Raw genomic sequence first — 23,961 nt, 5'->3', positions numbered from 1 at the left:
CCATTCAATTTTGGCCGGGCCAGCCATTCACCTCTTTTTGGGACTACGATTAAGCAAAAATGACCAGACCGATTTTCATGAAACTCACTGGAGGGGTGTAGAATGGGCCACCTTAGAACCTATTAAATTCTGGAGTGGATCGAGATCACAGGGTGGGTCCACAGGCCGTCCAAACATTGCCGGCCATTCACCTCCATTCATTTTGGAGTGAAAAATGCAAAAAATTGTCAATGGGGGAATTTAAACATCCATATCCCGACATGGGAAGGTCACAGAGACACAGGTTTTGTACTGGCATAAAGCTCTCGACTAGAGATGTAACAGTATGAAAATGTAATATCACGATTTTAGTGACCAAAATGATCACGGTTATCAGTATTATCGTGGTATTGTTAAAATGTGCTGAAAATGTTCAAAAACTACTGATACACACATGGAAATCATTTCACCACCACCGGTTTTATATTACAAACCACAAAAATAAAATTAGCAGCACTATGCACTTTTTGTTAACATTAAAATAGTGTGTCCTGGAGACTGTTGCTAACTTTGGTTAACACAGAACAGTATTTACAGTGAGCTTCTGAAAGTGTGGTAATCAAACACAGTTTTAATTATAGTTTTAGCACCCATCCATCCATCCATCGTCATCCGCTTATCCGGGGTCGGGTCGCGGAGGCAGCAGTTCCAGCAGGGGGCCCCATACATCCCTTTCTCTGGCAGCATCAACCAGCTCTGCCTGGGGAATCTTTAGCTGCTCACAGGCCAGTGCAGAGATGTAATCCCGCCACCTAGTCCTGGGTCAACCCCGAGGCCTCCTCCCAGCCGGACACGCCTGGAACACCTCCCTAGGGAGGCGCCCAGGAGGCATCCTCACTAGATGCCCGAACCACCTCAACTGGCTCCTTTCGACGCAAAGGAGCAGCGGCTCTACTCCAAGATCTCGTTGTGACCCATCCTTCATGACCATAGGTGAGGGTGGGGACGAAGATAGACCGGTAGATCGAGAGCTTTGCCTTTTGGCTCAGCTCTCTTTTCGTCACAACAGTGCGGTAAAGCGACTGCATGCAGAACCGCACCAGCTGCTCCGATTCTCCGGCCAAACTCCCTCTCCATAGTTCCCTCACTTGTGAACAAGACCCCTAGATACTTGAACAGCTTCACTTGGGGTAAGGACTCATTTCCTACTCGGAGCGGACAGACCACCGGTTTCCTGCTGAGAACCATGGCCTCAGATTTAGAAGTGCTGATTCTCATCCCAGCCGCTTCACACTAGTTTTAGCACAATAAATTGAATCAGATTTTACCATGGTTTATCGTACCAATTATCATTGCATCCCTACTCTCGACCTAACGAATATAGCAAACGTGCACACGCACAGAGCCCGAAATGCCTGAGCTCTGTGAGCACTATTTCTAGTTTAGTATTTTGCAGTAGGCCCTACATGCATAAATGTGGATCATTACATTTCACTGTAGGTTAATGGCCGCATTACGAATATTAGTAATGTGATTAAATTCTATAATAATAACCAGCCTTTTCATTGGATGCCCTTGGTACACACACTGTCATGGGGGACTCGGTCAGATAGATACATGGGTACTTTATTTATCCTCAAGGGGAAATTGTTGAGGTGCCTGGGTTACACACACACACACACACACACACACACACACACGGACACACGCACACACACATACATAATTTAGTACAGTACACATGCCAACTAGGGATGTGTGTTGACATATTGAAACCAAGGCCCCTTGCTTTCTATCCTGTATGTAAATGGTGAAAGCCATCTACAGATTGCAGTGAACAAACAGCATTCCATTCTTACATTGTCATAGCTCCAGTCACTACTAAACTATCCAACCTGCTGTGTCATTTGGAAAGTTCATCAAGTTTACTCTCATACAAACTTAGAGACCTTAGCTATTTTGTTCAATATAGTCTATATTTGAACACTTAAATGTACGTTCACTGCAGGCTCTGTGTTGTGGGGAAGGTCATGCTGCCAGCATTTCCATCAAGAAAGACAAATTGCACGCAGACAAACAGCACGATTCCAAACAACATCAAGCACTTTGAACAAGTAATGGAAGACATGATGCTGTGGTCAGCGGATGTGAACTAAATTACCCAGGATGCTTGAGTTAAACACACGCCTGCAGTATTTTTTTTTTCAAATTCAGAGCCTGGTTATTTTAAAAACTGATTTTCTTTACAATTGATAAACCCAAAGGTCTAAAAGAACTCAGTGCTCATGTATCGCATACATTTTTGAGAGAGGCGGGAATCAAACTTTGGTCTCATGTAGGAAAGGCTCATAACCTGCTAAAGCTTTGGGGAAGTGTGTAGATTCAGGACAAACATAATTAAGGCATTGGAGCAGAAGATCTTAAGGGATCACCAAAACATCCCTGGTGCACATTCAAATAGCATGTTTTAGCAGGAGTGGAGACAGACAGACACTGGAAGAGTTGGTTGTTTCGCTCATGCCTCAACTCAGATGAATAACAACTTCATATGTCTCCCTGCTGTGACTCACTCAACAGTACAGTGACTTCAGGAAAACAAATTCCAAAACCAAAAGGCTAGAAAGTGAGTCAACCAACTCTATATCTGACAATACAAATCATAGAACATGAAAGAGAGCTGAACAAATTAAAGGTGTTACTCCAGTCAGAGTCACATGGTTGCTTTGAAGTGTCTATTTGTTGCCTTTTTCTTCATAGACAACAAGTCTCAATTTATTGTGTCCTCCAGCCATGTAATGTGGAACAAAACAAGCCAGGTGGCAAACGAGCCTGTTGATGCAAGCTGTGTGTTCCAGTTGGGGAGATAGGGGGGGGCAGATCATGTTGTTGTGGCTATTAGTCACAGCACCACTGTAACCTAGCCATGACTGAGCAACATTGACTTCATGATAGATTATTGGGAGGCCATGCACGCACACGCACACACACTTATTATTTACCAACATGATGCTTATAAAACCACTCAGCTAATAAAAGAAAATCATCCAAATCTGGGACTCAACAGGTGGTTTGATCCAATGAATAAATGATAAGAAAACTGCATTCAGTGCATAAGCCGTTTCCCTCCCTGTGGACTGGTTTGATATGAGCACCCTGCTGGGTTACCATCCACTGAGCTAATGTTATTCCTGCCATGCTACGTCAACAGTCTTTTTCATTAGTGGCAAGCCACAAGACCCTCCTGTGCTATCGTTATCCTATGTAATCATGGCCTTCCAGCTTGGTGTTCAAAACCCAAAACATATGCTGTCACTCTGCCACCTTCTCCCTGCTAGTGGTGTAATCACACTGAGAGCAGACGAGCGCTGACAGCATGTCTGCTGGTATATCAGCATGACATGGTGACAGGTGTAATGGCAACACAGGGCTAGTCTACCGGAACAGTGGTGTTTATCTGTGGATTAACTTCGATGACAGTCAACACTTACAAAAACCCTTACTTTAAAGGGGTGGTGTGCTATTTTGGACGTTTAGCCCTATTTGTGGTCTGTCTACCATGAGCCTGAAACATAGAGACCATAGTTTCACTGATCGTTCCAGTGTTGAGATAGCTGCAGGTTTATGCAGGCTCTCACTGGGCTACAATGGAATTCAATGGGGCGCCCGTAAATGTGTTGGTAAATGTGTTGGTAAACGATGATAAATTTGCTTTTCTGAGACAGGAAGCACAGGGTGTAATCTTACCAGTCTCAGCATGCTCTCCTGTGAAATGTATCACAATACGGATGTTTTTAGGTGTTTGTCATGACTTACACCCAGTCCTCTGTGGGAGCAGTGAAAACAAGCGCCAGGGGAACGCTTATATCCAAGCAATGCCAGACATGTAAAAATATTCGGATCACAATACACTTCACAGGAGAGAATACTGAGAGTGGTAAGATTACAAACTCTGCTTCCCGTAACAGAAAAGCACATTTATCATAGTGTTTCCAATGCATTTACAGGTGCCCCATTGAAATCTATTGTAGTCCAGTGTGAGCCTGCAGGAAAACTTCAGCTAGCTCAATACTGGAACGATCAGTGAAATTATGGTCTCTAGTTATATGTGTCAGGTTCATGGTAGACGGACCACAAATAGGGCTAAATGTGCAAAATAGCACACTACCCCTTTAAGAGTCATATATCAAAAGTCTGTAGAGAGTGTTATTATATCTACTTATCTACAATAGCATGCAATAGCATTGTTGTATTCTAGTCAGATGTATGGAGGATCGGGATGACTGGCCACGCAGATGGAGGGCTCGCCCGAGAATGACCTAGAGAGAGCCATACAGTACATAGCACCATCCAAATACAGTACCTTACATATCTACATACAGCAGAAAATATCGATTCGCATCAAGGTTGAGTGTGTAACAACGCAGGATGTCTCTGGAAGCGATTTCTATGCTCCAAGCATTCGCATGGCTGATATTTCTCCTTGACACTCTGCCAAGTGTCGTGCTTGGCTTGTGGCCAGACAATGAGCATTTGGCGTGACGATGCGGTACCCTCAACACTGAGACAGGGATGGCACAGTATGCATACTGCCCATGCTTCGACTGGAGGTATGTCACTGACATCTTTGTCAACAGAACACAAATCGAGCAGACATGCTTGACAGCAGCCTGAAAAAATCTCACAGGATGTTGCTTTGCCCTTTGACTGAAACCAAAAAAGTCAATAATTTTCTCCTTCTATTTTTGTCTCCTGTGGTGCACCATATCTCAATATTGCAGACTAGCAAAACGAGAATGTAGGGCTCAAGATAGCTATACTCAGCAATGGCAACAGATGGGAAGAAAGGGGAATTTGCCTAAGAAAATAAAGAATGAGCCCATGGATGTATTAATAAAGCATGATGCATGCTGGGAATCTTTTTGGGAACATGAGGGGCAGCACGTCCGCTTACCACCCCCCAGCCCACCCCCACCCCCTCCAAGCATAGGCATACTCACTAAACTCTTTTGTTCTTCTTTCACTGTCTCGGTCTGCTCAAACACATGCGCGCACATACACACACACACACACACACACACACACACACACACACACCACAGAAAATGTTGTGCACCCTGCAAAAAGACCCCCTGGTGGAAATTCTGAGTACAATACAGACAGTTTGTCGTCGATTAATAATTGCAAAACGACCTCCCTCCCACCACGGATGTACGTAGGCTATTAAAAGAACGCCTCCCGCGGTCAAACCAATGTTAGAGAAATTGAGTGTATGTGCTTCTTTCTACCTACAGATGGCGATATGTGCCTGGACAAGACAGTTCCTCTGGGCCGTTTCATTTCAATCTTCTGTCTGTCTCTAGGATTCGTAAATTCTAACGATTTAGGGGGGGGGGCATTGTTCAATTCAAGTGTTTTGGAGAATTCTCAACTGAATTTATATAATCAGACATTCCTCCATAGCTGCAAAACAGTCGAGGAAAGTGTAGTTCAAGACGAAGTAGGGCCCAGCCTAAAATAACCATATCCATAACGATTCAAAACAAGTTTCAGATGTGGCATAACTGAAAATGAAACATCACAGAGCCTATTTTGTGGTGCTCGCCTCACACACATTGTTTGAATAAAATACCTGTTACCTTCTGCTGAGCATGGCTCCGTTCTGCCAGGCCAATGTTTCCAAGGTGTTCCTTACTATTTCTATTCGAGGCAGACCTCTGGCCCCGGGCGATCCATAACTCTACCTTGTTATCGTGAAACGTGCGTTTTCTCAGCGATTCTGCTGGGTCACATCTGGTACCCAAAGAACCGCTTTGAACATGCTTTTTTTTCTGCTCAATGTTTTAGGGAATAGTGATTGTTGGTCAGTAAAACTTAAACGTTTCATAGTGTATGTGTTTTTTCCCTATTGTCCAGCAGAGGGCACCCTCAACTCTCTCTGATGCAAGTCTGGCTGGGTCGATGGGGCTTGGGAACATATGAAGAATGAGGTGAGGGGGGGGCACTGCTCAGTCTGGACTGTCCAAGGTCAGTATTTGATATCAACTTCAAATCAACACCTCTTTGGGATTGTTGACACAATAAGAAAATATGAGCTTCTGGGATCATCAATTACAGAGTCCACAACAGATAACCAGTCCCCCAACCCTCTCTCTCTCTCTCTCTCTCTCTCTCTCTCTCTCTCCCCTCCCTCTCTCTCTCTCTCTCTCTCTCTCTCTCTCTATCTATCTATCTATATTCTCTCTCTCTTCTCTCTCCCACTTTTTCTAAGATACACACAGACACATTGACACACACACGCAGGCACACATGAACACACATGCACACACAAATCACAACAGCAATGATGTTGGCATTTAACTACTGTAAGACTAAGACTCCCGCGATCTACAAGCCTGACGTCTAGAGCACAAATCAGCCCCTCTGCTTAGTGCGCCCAGGGGGAAAGTTAGCACCATGCTTGCTCACTGACTCACCACTCGCTGTTTTCATGTATAATTTACAACTGTAAAAATTCTCCTCATGTATTATTAAATGGCCTAGCCTGTAATTTGTGGCCCAGCACATTATGTCCACAGTTGCAAGTAAAAAGATAGTGGTTTATCTATAAGATATAGACAGTTAGTTTATTCTAAGCGTTCAGCTACTTTCACAAATTCTCATTTACCTTGGCTACACAACCGGAGCATCATTTTAAATGGTTGAAAAGTATGTAATACATTAGGTGTTGTCAATGGTAAATAGACTATACATAGGCAGCGCTTTTATCCAAAGCGCTTAACAATGGCCTCTCATTCACCCATTCACACGCCAATGGCGGCAGCTGCCATGCAAGGTGCTAGCCTGCTCACAGGGAGCAATTTGGGATTCCGTGTCCTGCCCAAGGACACTTTGACGTGTGTGTGTGTGTGTGTGTGTGTGTGTGTGTGTGTGTGTGTGTGTGTGCAAACTGTTTGCTGCTACGAGGGGTGTCGCTAGGGAGAATGATCCAGGGGGGCCCCTAGCACGGATGGGGCCCAGAAAACCAGCCGCCGATGCTCAACATAAAATATAATTTTCATGCTGCTACTGTGTTGTTACAGCGTTATAACGGCTTGGCTTTGTTAAATCTACCACGTGTAGTACAATCACTCTCTCTAATCAGACTGATAGCCGGTCCCACCCCCCAGTTAAACACGGCCACCGCGTGAAGCAGACAAGAATCCAAAGTGACCTGTCACTCTACCCCCCTGTCAACCCTCATGAGGGGAAGGTGCACAGCCGTTTTGAGCTATAGAAGGAGCACAGCTCGCCATGAAACAGTCACGGGATTCCATCCTCACCCCATCTGCAACACAGGGGAAGGCCAACATATAAACGGAAGCGAAGCATGTGGGGTGAAGTATCTGGCAGCCGGCCTGGTCCTGAAGAGGGCTCAGGGACCCGTTCAAACACGAAGCGCTTTATAGAGACTGCTATGCATAGACTGGCGTGACGACCTCATGTGTTCTTTTCTTTTTTTACGAGGGAGGAGTGAATGTAAAGAGGGGGTAGACTTTATCTTCCACACACACACACACACACGCACACACACACACACACATACAAACGCACACACACACACACACACACACACACAGCATCAGGAAAAGTGGGCTCACGGGTCAAGCCATAGCCTGCCTGATGATAACTGTATATCTCTGTACTATTCGGTTGAATCTGATTTCCTTCTATCCCCTTAGACTTAGAGCTTTTACCATGGCTGACTCTAGGGGGAAATATTGCTGCCCCTCTGGTTCTTTTGAGGAGATCTGGTTGTCAAAAAAGGTACAAAGGGACAGTATGGTATGGCAATGCCATTAAAAGACCAAGCAATCTGAAACGCATGGTCGATTTCACTGAGCAATCAAAATGCCGGCCAATCAAGGAGACATTAAGCGAATTTAGAGCTGGTTTTGATTTCATTCATGCCGTATTTAGCATTTTACATTACTCCTGGAGCGTTGATCAGCTCAGCTTACACTGCAGTCATGGTCAATGAGTGGCTTTGATATGGTAATGATAGCGTCGTTCTAGTCATTGATCCTCTCTCACTGATTACTTGCGGTTGAAGAGCAGAGACACATTAGCCAATCAATGAAATCAATGCACATTTAATCAGACTGATTTGTTAATCAATAACATAGCAACATGTGGAGACCCTTAAGTCTTAATAACTGTGGGATAATGATCTGTTATGCATTGATGATGATGATTTTCAACTTTAATTGCGGGTGCGGTGCCTGAAGGTAACGTTGAAATAAGCAGGGCCTGTGATACAGATATTTTTGCATTCTATCTGCATAAATTATGCTTCTGTGTGTGCAAGTAAAATTGTGTATGCAGGCACGCAGTGTGTGTGTGTGTGTGTGTGTGTGTGTGTGTGTGTGTGTGTGTGTGTGTGTGTGTGTGTGTGTGTGTGCGTGCGTGCGTGCGTGTGTGTGTGGTGTGTGTATGTGTACGTGCGTGTGTCTGTGTGCGTGCGTGTATTTGTGCACTGGATGTTCTCCATGTTTCCCCATTGCCCCAGGCGGCGCTGGAAACGGCAGGGGGGCGAGGGCGGCGGCGCGGAGGGAGATAAGAGGGGACAGCTTTGCTCCACCGTCGGAACAAGGCAACATTTGAATATTGCATCATATCTGTGGGTCTATCTGAGACCCCCGAGGCTCTGCACAGTTCCCGCCCAGCTTCTCTCTGCCCGGGCTCGGGGAAGTCAACACGCAGTCAGCCTCTTCTCTGGGGCCGAGAGAGGCGGTGTGCTGTGTGATGTTTCCTTTCCCAACCCTCTCTCTGTAGTCCAGAAATGACAGAACTCACAAGTAATATTCCAAAGTTTCTCTGGTCCCAAGAGTATTTAATTGATGTAAAATGTAGGCCTTTTAGTATTAAATTATTAAAGTATCAAAACTCTCCAAAGTATTCTATGATCTTTTTCTTGGCTATGCTCAGTTATTCCAACAGTGAAATGAATTGAAATGAGTAATCATTTCCCATGACTAACGGCTAACCACAGACTGCTGATGCGTGTCCGTGTGGAGCACAGGGCAGGATAAGCTAGGTGCTACTGTGAGCGGAAGAAACAGCGCTGTTCTGTGACCACAAATACTCATTCTGGACACGGTCCAAGCCACAGGCAGGTCCCAGTGTGTACAGAGCACGGGAGGGTCGGGGCAGGGGGGTGCACCACAACCACGGGATAAGTGTGCGGGATTACTATAAAAGAGGCAGATAAGCACTTAGGAACAAGTAGCCTACACTGCACTGCACACTCACTCTCACACACACATACACAGACACGCATACAAACACACACGTACGCACACCAAAGTGTAGAACTACAGAAAATGATAATACAAATAGGGCCAGCAAAAAGTAGCCTACAGTTGAAAAGGTAATATTTTAGTTTAGGCTACTTTTGCCTATAAGGAAAGGGGAATGGGAGAACGTGGTTGTGCACGGTTGACTGACCCCGAGAAGATAAACGAGGCCTGAATGCGCTGCGGGCGCATCTAGAGGGCGTGCTGCGGCCTTATCAAACTGGACACTAGGGGGGCGTGAGTCACAGCCGTTTTCACCGAGCAAATCTCCCCCAAACTAGACACCAGCCAGAACAACACACGGCTGAGTAAGAAACATGCCAAAGCCTATTCTATAACAGCGAGCAGGGATTCTCTGAAACAATACGATGCACTGTATTCATCTGGAGTGTAGTCAGCCTCACCGACGACGCGCTGAGTAAAGCCAGACGACGATGTGTTCGGCTGCCAGTAGGAACAGATGACCGGTCAGCTGTTATCAAACTCAGCCTCTCCCACCCCTGCGTGCCAATCCCAAACGTCATCCTCGCTGAACATCTGTAGATGTGAAACGAGTTCTAAACTGATCTTGGCCAGGTGGTATAGAATGATGCAGAGCCTTTGACATGACTACAGCGAAAATATAAAAGGTCATGTGGGGCTACTGTAGATTTAAGACTTGTACTCCGTTGAAATCCAGACGGCAAATTCATTGGTGGCGGGTGTCTTGGATAGAACAGTGTTCTCTCACACAGCCTCATCTGAATACGTCTTTGTCTCAGTCTCACTCCCCACAACAACAGCATCGAGGAAGATGGTAAGTGACAAATAACAATTGTACTGCTCTGTTTTTTGGGAGGGGAGACAAAAGAGGGGACTATTGTGAAGTTTCTTCACGTCAGCGGTCATGAGAACGGGAGGAGTGGGACGCAGAGGGACTGCGGAGAGAGAGACCGGCCATGAGGCTTGGGAGAGAACTTGAACTGAGAGGAGAGGAGTGGGTGTGGGGGGGGGGGATACAAATAAATGTTCATCACAAGTTACAAATTTATCAAATCACAAAGCACCGTTCTTCCTAATGAGTCTTTATTTACATTATGTATGCCCTTTGTTCATCTTCAGAAAACAATCCCAATTTAGCATTTAACCAGCATTGTTTTTCATCTATCCTCCCCTTTCTCAGTGGTCCAAACAGACAGACAGTGGAAGACTGTAGAACTTCAAAGAAAGCAGTGTTAAGCTATAGACTACAGTGTGAAACCTGCAGTAGCCCAAGTTAGGCTTCGGTAGCTGTGTATTCAGTATGACCGGATGTCTAGCCCCGCTCATTATGTCAACATTGCTATTGTAATGAAATACTGAGTGTTGAGGGTGATGTGCTACACCAAGCTCAACAAAAACCAGCCTGGTTTATACTATAACTGTCCGTTCTTAAAAGAGTATGTCAGGACACTTGCCCTCAATGCAACACTGCTGGAGTGACTCGTTAATATACTGCGCAGTCTAACCAGATCCACGTTCTGTCGCAGACACCAAATTATTGATGAGCATGTCTCTACATTTAAATGAGAGAGGGAGAGAGAAGTAGAGAGAAAGGGAGGGACAGAGAGAGAGAGATGAAGGGGCAGAAAGAGAGGGAGAGAGAAAGAGACAGAGCGGGAGAGAGAGAGAGAGAAGGGGATTAGTGCCTCCTTCTTGTCATATTAATGACAGGCAGTGAAATTCTGAACCTCCCCTTTGATATTAAAACTAGTTGAGCTCTGAAATATTCAGTGCAGTTGAGTCCAAGGCATTCATATACAGAAGCATTCATATTAGTGAATCAGTCAATCCAGTGTTAATGTTCTTTGGGATGGAGCTCAGCCACACAGTTTGTATGAGATAGACACAATATAGATTTGCAGTTGACCTGCTTGAGCTTGTCGGGACACACATTAAGTAGGGACACACACACACAAACACACGCGCACACACAAATACTGTACATACAGGCAAACATTGAGCTACCGATTGTGACCTCAGTCAGTCTTTACTGACAGACTTGTTGACATTATACATAAGCATTCTGTCTGGCTACTTCTCTCCTTGACTCTGTCTGGCCACATGTTACCAGTGTTTCCAACTCTCTCTGTCCGTGTGAGCCTCGCCTAGGTGCGAGACTATGCCAATCATTCACAGTAGAGACGTTTAGAGTGACGCAAGAGCTTTGTATAGCTCAAGGGCACCAAACTAGACAGCAAGCTAGACACTGACCTCTTAGACTTAGAAAACTTGAACGTCCTCCGAGAGGAAATTTGTGGTACAACATAAAACATCTAGACACATTAAAAGCATCAGATAAACAAAAACAACAACAATAAATATCACAGTTCAAACAGACAAAGTGATGTCAATAACTGTACACCAGCAATCATACTAGTACCTGTAAAAATACATAATGATTATACTGCACATCCCCTATGTATTCATGTATTCCACATCCCTGGTCCATGTATTTCCTCAGACTCCCCATGGCTACAGCGTCTTGTTTTTAAAATTGAGTTATTGCCATGGGGATGAATTTGTTTTTTACTCGGTTGGTTCTGATTTTGGGGTATCAATACCTCCAACCAGAAGGGCGTGGCTGGAACTCCACTGATAGTAGATGGGATGCATCCCTGCAGACCTCATCTGCGTTCTCAGTCAGCCTGGTCAGGTACAGCTCAGGTGGATCAGGTTAGCCTGGTCAGGTACAGGTCATACAGGTCAGGTAGTACTGGTCAGTCCTACTCCCCCATGATTCTCCCACAGGTTTTCACAGTTTTTCTTGCGAGCGATTTGATCATGAGTTGTTGTTTTTTTAGACCTTTTGAATTTGGATGGAGGCATGTGGGAGGAAAGATTAGGGAGACGAGAACAGAGAGAGGGGAAGAAAGAGACTCAAGAGAGTGAATAAAAGAGAGAGGGAGGGAGGAGAGACAAAGAGGGAGGGAGAGAGAGAGAGAGACTACACGCCTCAGTTACAGACAGCAAAAACCCAGCTAGAGTCTGTTGCCATCATCCCTCATGTCTGACTCTCTGGTTCTGCTCACATCAGGCCTCAGGGAACCACCGCCACCAATACACTCCATCAGTCACAATCCCCATCAGCACACACTCATTCTCACACACACGCACCAATGCACGCACGCACACACACACACAAACACACATACTGCACAGTACTTATATACCATGTACGGTCCTGTGCAATTCACACGCACATGATCATGCTACTGAACATACACAGTTGCACATGCACACACAACAACACACACACACACACACACACATAAAGTAAAGCCCTAGGGAAGAGATCTGGACACTGGGGATTGGAGGGGGGTGGGGGTGGGAGGGAGGAGGCAGCCAACACAAACACCCCCCCCCCCACCCACCGCCTCCACATGAACCTCACTCTTCCTCCTCCCTGCTCCTCCTACAGTATCTCCTCACCCCCCTCTCGTCGTCTCACAGCGTTGTCCGCCTCATGCTGACACAGCTGCTATCGGGTCCGGCCCCCCTCTGAAAAACCTCATCAGTGTGTGGGTGTGTGTTTGTGAGAGATGGATGGAGGGTGGCAAGCCAGAGATATGCCATACGTGGAAATTCTTCCAGATAGTGAAAAATGGCGCTCAATCACTGTGGTAATTTGAAAACATCTTTCGGCAGTCCGTATCAGCTTAGTAAAGCGCCCCGTGGGTTGCCAGACAAACATGACTGTTCAAAGGAACTCCATCACATCCTTCCTCTGAAGAATGCCATCGGGTGATGCAGGCGCTTTGTTCACATTTCTCCATTCAGGCTCATTCTTATGACTATGCTGTTTGTGTTATGTTTATATGCCAGGTACAGGAAAATGAGAAGAAATATGATTTCCCTTTCTGATAAATTTGTTGAAAAGAGGCAGGATGTGACATCAGCAAGAGAATGATGCCTCATTTCCCCCATTTAAAGGGTGTGTGAGAGAGAGAGGGAGAGAGAGAGAGAGAGAGAGAGTGTGTGTGTGTGACAGCGTGTGTGTGTGTGTGTGAGAGAGAGAGAGAGAGAGTGTGTGTCTGTGTGTGTTTGCGTGTGTGTGTGTGCGCGCGTGTGTGCTAACTCTGTTTTGTGTCACTCATTGATAAGGGTCAGAATGAGCTGAAACCAGAGAAGGCCTTCCTGTTTATAGCCTCCATCTTGTTACTGCCTTGTTGTCTGAAACGACACAGAAACCTGCAGGAGATAAGGGCTGAGGGAAAGGGCCCGTTGGATCCACAGCACTGTATTCAACGAGGGCTAATCTGTTATTAGTGATATGAGAATGTTAAGCTTATCCTGATATCTCGAGACATGGGGTATACTTGTAAACCAGGTGTCTCTTGTCATTTCAACACTTGAATGATTAGTTATCACCTCTACATTACCTACAGTAAGACAAGCTGTTCTCGAAATCAAATTAACTTTAACAAGGGTGAATGATACTGCATGAAGCGCATGTTTCACAGAATGACAGAGGATATGGACCGTAGAATTCCGCTGCAGAGGACCTCTGCCCTGAGAACAACATGTGACTGGGAGGTCTGTGGCAGAGGTCAAGACAGGGTCACGCCTCATTGGACATTCTTTTCAGGTCATAAATGGGACCAGTTCTTCCCTAATGCTTAACTTAAACCTGGTCCTAAACCTCTCACTCCTGGGGTCCGGCAGATATCGATGACCAGTGCAGACAGGGGAGGCTGTGAGGGGCAGTCCACGTAAACATGATGGTGGTGTGGACTGACACCATTGGCCCAGTGGTCAGATGGTGAGGTGAGTTCGGGGGGGGGGGGGCTGTAAGTTTAACACCGACCCTCAGGGTCTATTAAAGGTCCCTTTATGTCAACAGCACCGCTCCGGCCAACGGCCCTTTTAATGGTTACATGAAGGGTGTCGGCGTGTGGGACCGCGGTGTTAAAGGCAAACCAGACGTGTTCAGATGAACCGAGCCTCCTTCCTCTAATCACCGTGTGACACCAGACGTTTACCCCGGGGTAAAGCAAGAGTGGAGCCAGTGAGACTGCCTGTGTCTGTGTCTGCCACTGTGGACCCCCCCCCCCCGCCCCTGCCAAACCACCCCCCTCATGTTCACTATGTGGGTCATTCTGAACCACGCTCCCCTCAGGGAACCTCCGGACCAGTCCATGTACTGCTGATTATAGGGGATTAAAGTTTCCAACGGGAGCTGCATCAGATCAAAGAGCAGTGGCGTATGGAGGCCAGACTGATTCGGGGGGAGGAAGGCCTCCAGGTATCGCCGTGAGCCAGTAGCTGCAGACAATGTGAAACTAATTTAGATTGAGCAGTCAGAGGGGTGGGAGACTTTTGACTCTCTGAAACTGCACCAGGCTTAGTAGTAAGATCACTTTTGCGATTGACAAGTAAACCAAGGAGCAAGGTTGCCTTTAGCAAGCAATGCTGCAGTATTTGCTGAAGTGCAGCATCAAAATCTGGCAGAGGGCTCGAAAGGTTGAAAAAAAAAAAAATTACCACTATGTCACAAACCACTCACTCTCCCCCGCTCTCTCTCTCTCTCTCTTTCTCTCTCTCTCTACCTCTCTATCTCTTCACACTTATTACTTCACAGGGAATATTTGTCAGGATGGGGATACTTATTACACATGTCCTCAAATGAATTTCCCCTCAGCGACAAACTCATTCAAAATAGACACTTCATTTCATTAATACCATCTGATGGGTTATCCTTATGACAAATGACTGTTATTTCAAAGAAAGCTTTATCCAACTCAACATTAAAGAGCCTAGCGTCTTGTCCTCAGGCATTGGGGCACGACTTGTCATTTGAAGATGGTCAAATGGTGACGTGTCCCTGCTGTGCTGTTCTTAGTAGACATAAGTTTACCTGCGCAACAACTAAACCAATAGCTACACATAACAGTTTATTTGAGAGTTATAGGAGAGTTGAGCGACAAACACCTATCTCCACATCTCGTGTCCCTACAAGCCATGTCCACTAAGCCCCATGTTTTGGGACATTTTAGGCAATAGGGTGATGACAAGCCTCGGTGTAGTAACATCCGACCATCGCACAGTTCAAAAACCCAAACCACAGACCCATGAAGCGTAGACCCATGCATGTGGCTGCAGGTGGGGGCTCCTGGGAGCTAAGAGGCCCCTGTCTCCTGTTGAAGAACTGACACAAAGGCTGTCCAGACCTTCCATGTCTGCGGAGACAATGGAGGCTGTCACGGAGCCTCTCGCTGTCCTCATCACCTCTGTCACGGGACAGGTGGTAAGTGACACCCTACGCCTGTCTTCCGGCACTCTCCTCCAGTGATGACGAGGGCAGCGACGGCATGGGAGGGAACCCCCGGACCACGGACAGACAGGCTACATCCTCTTGTTGACATCACACGGCGTAGAGAGCGAATTACAACAGGAAAAGCGAACGCACCGATGCTCTCCTAAAGGAAAGGCTCTTTGTTTAAGTTGTCAACTAAAGTGAGGGAATTAGGTCCGGTCTGCAAAGCATCTTTCCTAAATGACTTCAATGCCTTGGTGGACATCATTACCCAGAATCCACAGTCATACATCATTGGTACACTTGAACACACATGGAAGCTATTTAAACTTAAACAGTAGATGTGTAAGTGGCCTGTCTGGGATATGGAGCACTGTACCATTATGATTAATTGGGAGTGTATTTAGGAGCCCAGGTGGCACAGGACCTGTTCCACAGACTTGAGTGGGCAGAGGGGCACTTGCGTCCATCCTCCTGAGCCAGGCGTTCCCGTCAGAGTCCAGGGGCGGTATTCTTGGCAGCCTGCCCCTCTGTGATCAAGACCTTTGACCTCTGCTGTGCTTCCCGTAAAGCCCTGACTGTCCGGTTCCATCCTCCGCCTGCAATTGCCCAGAATCAGACCTGCAGTCAGTGAAGATAGCAGAGACAGTAAGAAAAATACACAGAGATATCTCTGGACTTCAGTCCAAGAGTTCATACCATACGCCTGAGTTGAGTGATATGGACAGTGAGTATACCTCTAAGTATTGGTGTTAATTTCTGTAGTCTACACAGAGAAATTCAGTATGTTTACCAGAATATCTGGGTTCATATCATGTTTCCTGGTTAGGGTGTGAACACTGCATACCTGTGGACAATGATATCAACACATGCCGTGATTAAATGTTTGGGAAAGGGTTGGCCTTACGTAGGTTGGCTACTCCAAAAGGTCAGGGTTAAAACCTTCTTTCATTTTCATAATGTAAGCTATGGAGGGAGTGGAGCACTAAGCAAGCAGAAGCACAGAGAACAAATTTTTACCCTTGTTACAACAAACGCTCGCTTTGACTTGACTCGCTTTGAGTTCAATATTATTGCAGGTGCCAGTATTGACACCGAGCTTTTACACAGCCATCCAGTTCTGATGCACTGACCTATATATGGGCACTAATCCATAGGTTTTCACTGTTTGCTTTCATAGAAAGCCTGAATGTGTTGTTGCAAGTTTGTTTGTGTGGAGAGCTGTTGGCTGGGTGACCTCCATGCCTTACTCTGGCATGTTGCTCATAACTGTAGCTTGTCCTCTGGCTTGGTTTATCCACATCCGGCATTGTTTCACAGGGACAAGGATGTTCCTGGAGGCTGATGTTCAACGGAAATACCCCGGCCTCATAGGAATTCTCCTCGGTTTATTCCATCGGCATGCACAGGGTCGTGGAACCGGCAAAGAATATTGTTCTTTAATAAGAGAAAATATAACGCTGCATTCTTCCAGAACACACGCTTCAGATTCCCGTCAGCTTGTGAATGTTTTCCTCAACGAACAATGGAGGCAGACATTCAGAGTGGCGTCATCGAACGGGACGGCTGAGACTCACGGCGCAGAGCTTAGCATCTCCCAGGCCTTGGCAACAGACCCCACATCAATCAGAGAGCAGGCGCGTCGGGGCCTAACCAAAACAAGGCATCCCACAGACACTATCCCTGTAAGCCCAAACAACGCTGCCACTGGTGTCAACAATCCTGACATCTTTAGGGTTCTGGGAACTTTTCTTCCTTCTTTTTTTTTGTTTCTTTTTTCTCGGGTGAGATTACGAGCGTCGAACAAGACAACACGGAGGCATGGTGTTCCTCACCAGATGTAAACTCTGAACAAAAGGCACCGTGGCTGGGAGGAGAGGACAGGGGACAAAGGTCAAAGGTAAAGGTCAAAGAATGGAGTTGGGGGAAGGGGGGGGGGTTACAGGGTGGAGATATCTGGGTCACACACAGTGCCACCAGGTCTGGCCTCCAGAGCCTGGATTCTGTACACATGCTGTGTGAGGTGAGTCAGAGGAAAGGAGAGAAGGCTTGTCACTCTGCAGGGGTCAAAGAGCATTGGACAACAGAGGGTTCTGAAGAAATATTTATTACAAGTATTACGGTAAAAGGTCCTGAAACGTGAAATACATACAGTGAGGCACAGTCCCCATACACGAAACAATGGGTCGGATACAATACGCTCCTGTTACTGTAAGTGTTTGAAGATCGGAGCTGTGTCTCGACAGGACATACTGTAGGGTGGAGATCGGCAGATGGAGCGAGACAGACCGCGATGACGCACAACATTTCTAGTAAAAAGTATAAATATTGCCTTACACCTACCGTAACTACTGTATTGATTGATGGGAATAGCACACGTCCTGCTAATGTGAAATCAACTAACATCCTCTTCGCCTACTTTCATCGATCAACATCTCAAGACTAACTTGTCAACCAACCTCATTAAGCATTTGAGGAAGACCAGCACAACATTCTCAGCAGTCCATGTGCCTCGGGCGCCTCTTCCTGGATAGTTATTTGGCTTTCCTGCAAAAGGCCAACAAACTGCACATCAATGGGGCGCCGTTCATGACTACCTTTGGGTCTGCAAATAGTCACCACATGCCTCAGGAGAGGGTAATCAAACAAGAGAGATGCCAGCAAATGGCCTTGGAGGGGCCCGGCCAGAAATCTGGCTGTGGCATTACTTCCTCTCCTGATGATGCCATTCATCTTAAGACCAGACTGACTGTATGTATACATGTTTGTGCGCGCGTGTGTGTGTGTGCATGCATGCGTGCGTGTGTGCGCTTAAGTGTGGACCTTGTGCCAACAGAGGGTTAAAAGACTTTCCTTTGAGAGTTGCTGACAACCTGACATCTAATATATGCGGGATTCTTTTTAGAGTATCCAGTGTCTTCACAGAATAGAATCTGTTAGCTGATACATCAGCAGAACTGAGCATCTAGGACACCGTAGTTTCAATCTCTGATGAGTCCTAGATACACAGACATAACAGGACAGCGCCTGCTCTTTTCACTACCCTCCCTGTCAGTCTCCCTTAAGAACACAAAGAAAACACATTTAACCTGTTAACTGCCAGTGCTTCATATGTCAACCCATATAGGGCATGAACTGAGGAAGAAAGTGTGGCTGAGCGCTCCCTGCCCTTGGGTAGGGAGAGATATACCAGACAGCTCTGAGACGATAAAGCTGAAAGACGACTCGCCTCGTTCGAGTGCCAGGCAAGGCCTGTCACCGTGTCCTCGGCGGGTACTACGGCACCCTGAGCCTCTCTCAGGTTACCTGGGCGCGACACGTTCGTCTCCCCGGCCTCACCATACGTGATCATTCACAGCTTTTACCAAATTATCGCCACACGTCAGTAGGAGCCCAAACAGCTGACTGGCTCCAGGAATCGTGCTAGGAATTCACCACCTGCTAGGGTGCTAAACCGCGTGGCGAAGCCAAGGGTGGGACTTTGTGGGTTTTTTGTGTGTAGGATGCCCGCACCCTCAAACGAGGCCGGGGTTCTTCGCCACCTCACCCCGAGTGCGTGGACAGGAAGTGTGGCTTCCGTGAGCCGAGGCTCTGGGGTCAGAGGTGAGCCTAAGGGGTCAGCAGGTCACATTACTGCACACAGATGTGGTAGAGAATACAACTGGCTCCGATCCGCAGATAACCAAAGTGTGACGACTGGCTGAACTCCAATTTCAGGGAGAAGAAACACCTTCTTTTTTTTTACACTATTTGCTGCTGATATTAGAATGTGCAATACACCAATATTTGTTGATAGGGTGTGTGTGTGGTGTTTGTAGGTGTAGGTGTTTGTGGGTGTGTGCGTGTGCCCATATGTGTGTGTGTGTACAGTATGTATGTGTGTTTGTGTGTGTGTGCATGTAGGTGTGTGCATGGGTATGTGTGTGTGTGTGTGTGAGAGAGAGAGAGAGAGAGAGAGAGAGCGTGTGTGTATGGGTGTGTGTGTGTGTTTGTGTGAGAGAGCATGTGTGTATGGGTGTGTGTGTATGTGTGTGTGTGTGTGTGCGTGTGTGTGTGTGTAGACTCTGTAGGGTATTTCCATAACTCCTGTGTGCTTCCTCGTTCCTCTGCCTGCCCTGTCTCCGCAGTGATGAGCACGAGAATGAGAAACAGGTGTGTGTGTGTCTGTGTGTGTGTTTGTGTGTGTGTGTGTGTGTGTGTGTGTGTGTGTGTGTGTGTGTGTGTGTGTGTGTGTGTGTGTGTGTGTGTGAAATATGTGTATCACCCCTTTATCTCTCTCTCCCTCCCTTCCTCCCTCCCTCCTCTCGACCTTGTGGAGTCTGGCACGCTGAGTTCTAATGACAGATAGGGAGAGGGGGGTAATGGAGGAGGAGAGGTAGAGGTGGTGGTGGGGTAGTGGAGGAGGAGAGGAGGTGGTGGGGGGTGGGGGGGTAGTGGAGGAGGAGAGGAGGAGAGGTAGTGGTGGTGGGGGGGTAGAGGAGGAGGAGAGGAGGTGGCGGGGGGGTAGTGGAGGAGGAGAGGTGGTAGTGGTGGGAGGGTAGAGGAGGAGGAGAGGAGGAGACGTGGTAGTGGTGGGGTGGTAGAGGAGGAGGACAGGTGGTAGTGGTGGGGGTAGTAGGAGGAGGAGGAGAGATGGTGGTGGGGGGGTAGAGGAGGAGGAGAGGTGGTAGTGGGGGGGGGTAGAGGAGGAGGAGAGGAGGTGGTGGTGGGGGGGTAGTGGAGGGGGAGAGATGTGGTGGGGGGGGTAGTGGAGGGGGAGAGGTGGTGGGGGGGGTAGTGGAGGGGGAGAGGAGGAGGTGGTGGTGGGGGGGTAGAGGAGGAGGAGAGGAGGTGGTGGTGGTGGTGGGGTGTTGTGGGGGGGGGTAAGCACATAAGGAGAGGGAACACCACTGATAGCTGCACATCATGGTACCCCTCGTGTCCAGGAGCAACTCGTACATGTTTGCACATTCAGTGTCTCCCCTCAAGTGTGCAGAACAGCAGCTGTCATCTTAGCATCTTAGCACTGAGGAGTTCTATTGTTATTCAGCGATTAATAACATTAACATGACAATTAGATTAATGTGCCATTAATCATAGACAAAAGTGGGAGGCAGTTACAAAGTACATGGATAATAATACAATATCCTATGGTGTAGGTATTATGTCAGTGTAATCGCATGGGGCCCTGTGCAGATTGACTTGAACTGATGCACCAAGTGGATCCACACTGATGTGGAAGTGGAACATTATGCTCTTCCCATTTAATCCTTATTTATTATGCAAATAACGTTGACAGATTGGATTCAGATTCAGAAATATTACCTTACCTTACCTCATACAGGTAGTTGGCCTAGACTGAGATTTTCATTTCATGCAGAAACATTCACAAGGCAACAGCAACACATTGCAATGGAGTGAGTTTAAACATGTAATTGCCCTAGGGCCTAGGCGAATGGTCATCTTCTCTAATTTTTCTAATCTTCTAATCTTCTCTAATTTCACCTGCCCACTGGAGTAAAAACAAACAAACAAAGGACATAATAACAACGATCACGTTTTCAACAAAGGACGACCCTTCACCCCCACCTCGCCAGAGCCAAACACCCCACGATATAAAGGCTAGACGGGAGTCTGTAAACACAGCGCCATACCTGCCCAGTGCCCACCCCTCGCCTCTCCTGCCGCTGCACAGGAACTACCCTCAGTCTGCTCTCAGTCTGCACAGGAACTCCCCTCAGTCTGCTCTCAGTCCGCCCTCAGTCTGCTCTCAGTCCGCGCGGCGTACGGAGGCGGTAGCGCACTGGAGCCAAGAAGCCGCTTGCGCCCTGAAAGTCGAGCGGTCTGTCAGTTCGACTGGAACTCTCCCAGCGGACAGACAGGGGCGAAAGTCCCAGACCTAATATCCCCCAGGAATTGAAAGACGAAGACGTGGGAGAAACAGAAGAACCCAGAACACGGTTATAAGGTGAGCATGCAAAATATTTTTTAAATTGATTTTAAGTGAAAGTTTATATAGGCTACACTACGTGGTCTACCGCTACTATCATGATAGGTAGCCTAACGCGTTCCGTTTGGATGACACCATTCGTTAAGTAGAATTCGTTTACTCAGCACCAATTAAATCAAGAATGCTTGGATTTTTATTGGGATTGTTTTTATCGTAGTATATGTAGGCTAAATCATGTTATTTCAGATCATTTTGCAACAGCCCTAACCCTAATTCAAGTTTATCTGCACAGCGGAAGAGTAGGCTGAACATATAGGCTATAGCCTATACAATCCAGTGAACTTAATCATAATAAATTGGATTCTGAGTTATTAGGCTACTCCAACAAGTGTGACAGAGAGAAACGCAGTTTAAATTCAACGAGTTCATACGTTGATTATGGTCCTACACATTACCGTAGCATTTTGGACGTGGTGCGTGACTGGCAGAGTGGGTTTGAGGAGCCTAGTTGGCACGTGTAATAATTCATCATCTGCAGTGCAAAACAATCCGAGGGCCTCACGCGTTCGCCTCGCTGTTGAAGTGTTCCAGTCATTAATAGCGGGGCGGCTTTGTGCCCGGCTGATTTCTCATGGCCGTTTTGCAGCGAGCCGAGATGAAAGGTAGACGGAGAAAGCTGTTTCCCGCTGTGATTGACTGCTCACGCAGAGTTTTTTGTCTCTGATTGGACAAAATGCATTTTACCTGGGGCAACAAGGAAAGGCCTATCCCATATGGCATAATTAGCTTCGTTTAAGTAAATATTTACATCTGGATAAAATCTAGGGCACGGGAAGAAATGATATATAGGCAGTGCTTCAAACCATTACATAGGGCTGCAACATCCTGCAATTTTCTCAAAGTGAGTGTAACCGTTTCCCCCCTCGTCGTCCAGGCCTTGGAGATAACTCAGCAGATTGCGTTGCTTATTAGGTCAAACAGCTAAAACATACACGCAGGTGCAAAACATCTCACGCAGCTACATTCATGTGTTGTAACAGTTGACCTGATGTCATACAAGTATTTTCGATTTAAGAGTTGCACTAGAAGCAGTTAGGCAGCCGAAGACAGCGTTACCTGAGATGTGTTAACAGAACAAACGGTACTACATGTGCTGTTCTCCAGAAAGTCACTGTGTGATCTCACCGCTGTGAAACAGACAGACGCTCATGTTCCTTCAGAGTTCCACCCAATGATAATAAAGATATACCGACCCCCCCCCCCCCCACACACACACACACACACACTTCTGCTGGTATCAGTGCTGCTGTGGATGCACAGATGCAGAGGCCTCGGTGTGTGGGGTCACCAGCATAAACAATGGAAGGCCAGCCTAAACACCCAGGCCGCCAGACCAAACGAAGGCCTCTGCCCTGCCTTTCCAACCACAAACAAACTGAGGTTGTGGTGTGTGTGTGTGCGTGTGCGTGTGTGTGTGTGTGTGTGTGTGTCGATGGGTACACTGCCAGCCCTTGTCTCATGCTTTATTCTAAAGGTGTATGCAGCAGGCTTTGTGTGTCATGGATCATAAATAGTGGATTTTGATAGTGTGGTTGTGTTATATTCTGACAGACTGTTGCATGTCCAGGTCTGTAGCCAGCCTTGCGGAGGGGGGGGGGGGGGGTCGTTTTTTTATTTTGATTGTCGGGCGATTTGTTGACGAGGGGAGGTGCGGACCTCTTAAATTCTGGACCTTTGGTTGTGAGGGGGGGTTAGTTCTATCCACCCGATCCCCCCCCACCCCCCCCCCCCCCCCCCCCCCTGGCTACAGGCCTGATGTCCGGACCACAGACAGTAGTGATGTAACATGGCAATGTTATATTGTAACTATTATAATGTAATAGTGAAATGTTATTAGAGTTATTTGTTTGTTATTAACGCTAGACTCCCCAGCAGTGGTGCAAAGTCATAGCTATGCAGGCTCTCACAACATTTTGCATATTCTGTTTATTTTTCCTGATTGTTGTCGTGGAGATGAGTCATTCGTTGAATAGAGGATAACCAACAGTGTACCGACCCACCCAAGACAGATTTTCATCTTTTTGTCATGTTTGTTTTGATTTTGTAACTAGACCCCATCCTTACCCCTCTTTCTGAAATTGAGCCTCTTAAACTGGGCTTTGGATCAGTCGTACAGTATAACATTAGACAGATTCACCTCCTCCTAGTGCACACGCATGATAGTTGGCGGGAAACGGCAACAACACTCCAGTGTAGCTCAGACCTGCAAATTACAGTCTGGTGTTGTGGAACGGCTGTAAACATCTGTAGAATAGTGTAGTCTGCTTGGCTTCCCAGGGCAGTGGGTTGACTGTGCTAATTTTGCAGCTGTAATAACCCCGTGCGTGTCTTTGATGCTGATCCTGGTGGAGCAGACGTGATTAACTGCCCCCTGCCACAGCTACGGC

Source organism: Borostomias antarcticus, assembly GCF_949987555.1.
Source record: "Borostomias antarcticus genome assembly, chromosome: 10".
Classification (NCBI taxonomy): Eukaryota; Metazoa; Chordata; class Actinopteri; order Stomiiformes; family Stomiidae; genus Borostomias; species Borostomias antarcticus.
Note: the sequence above shows the minus strand (reverse complement) of the source record.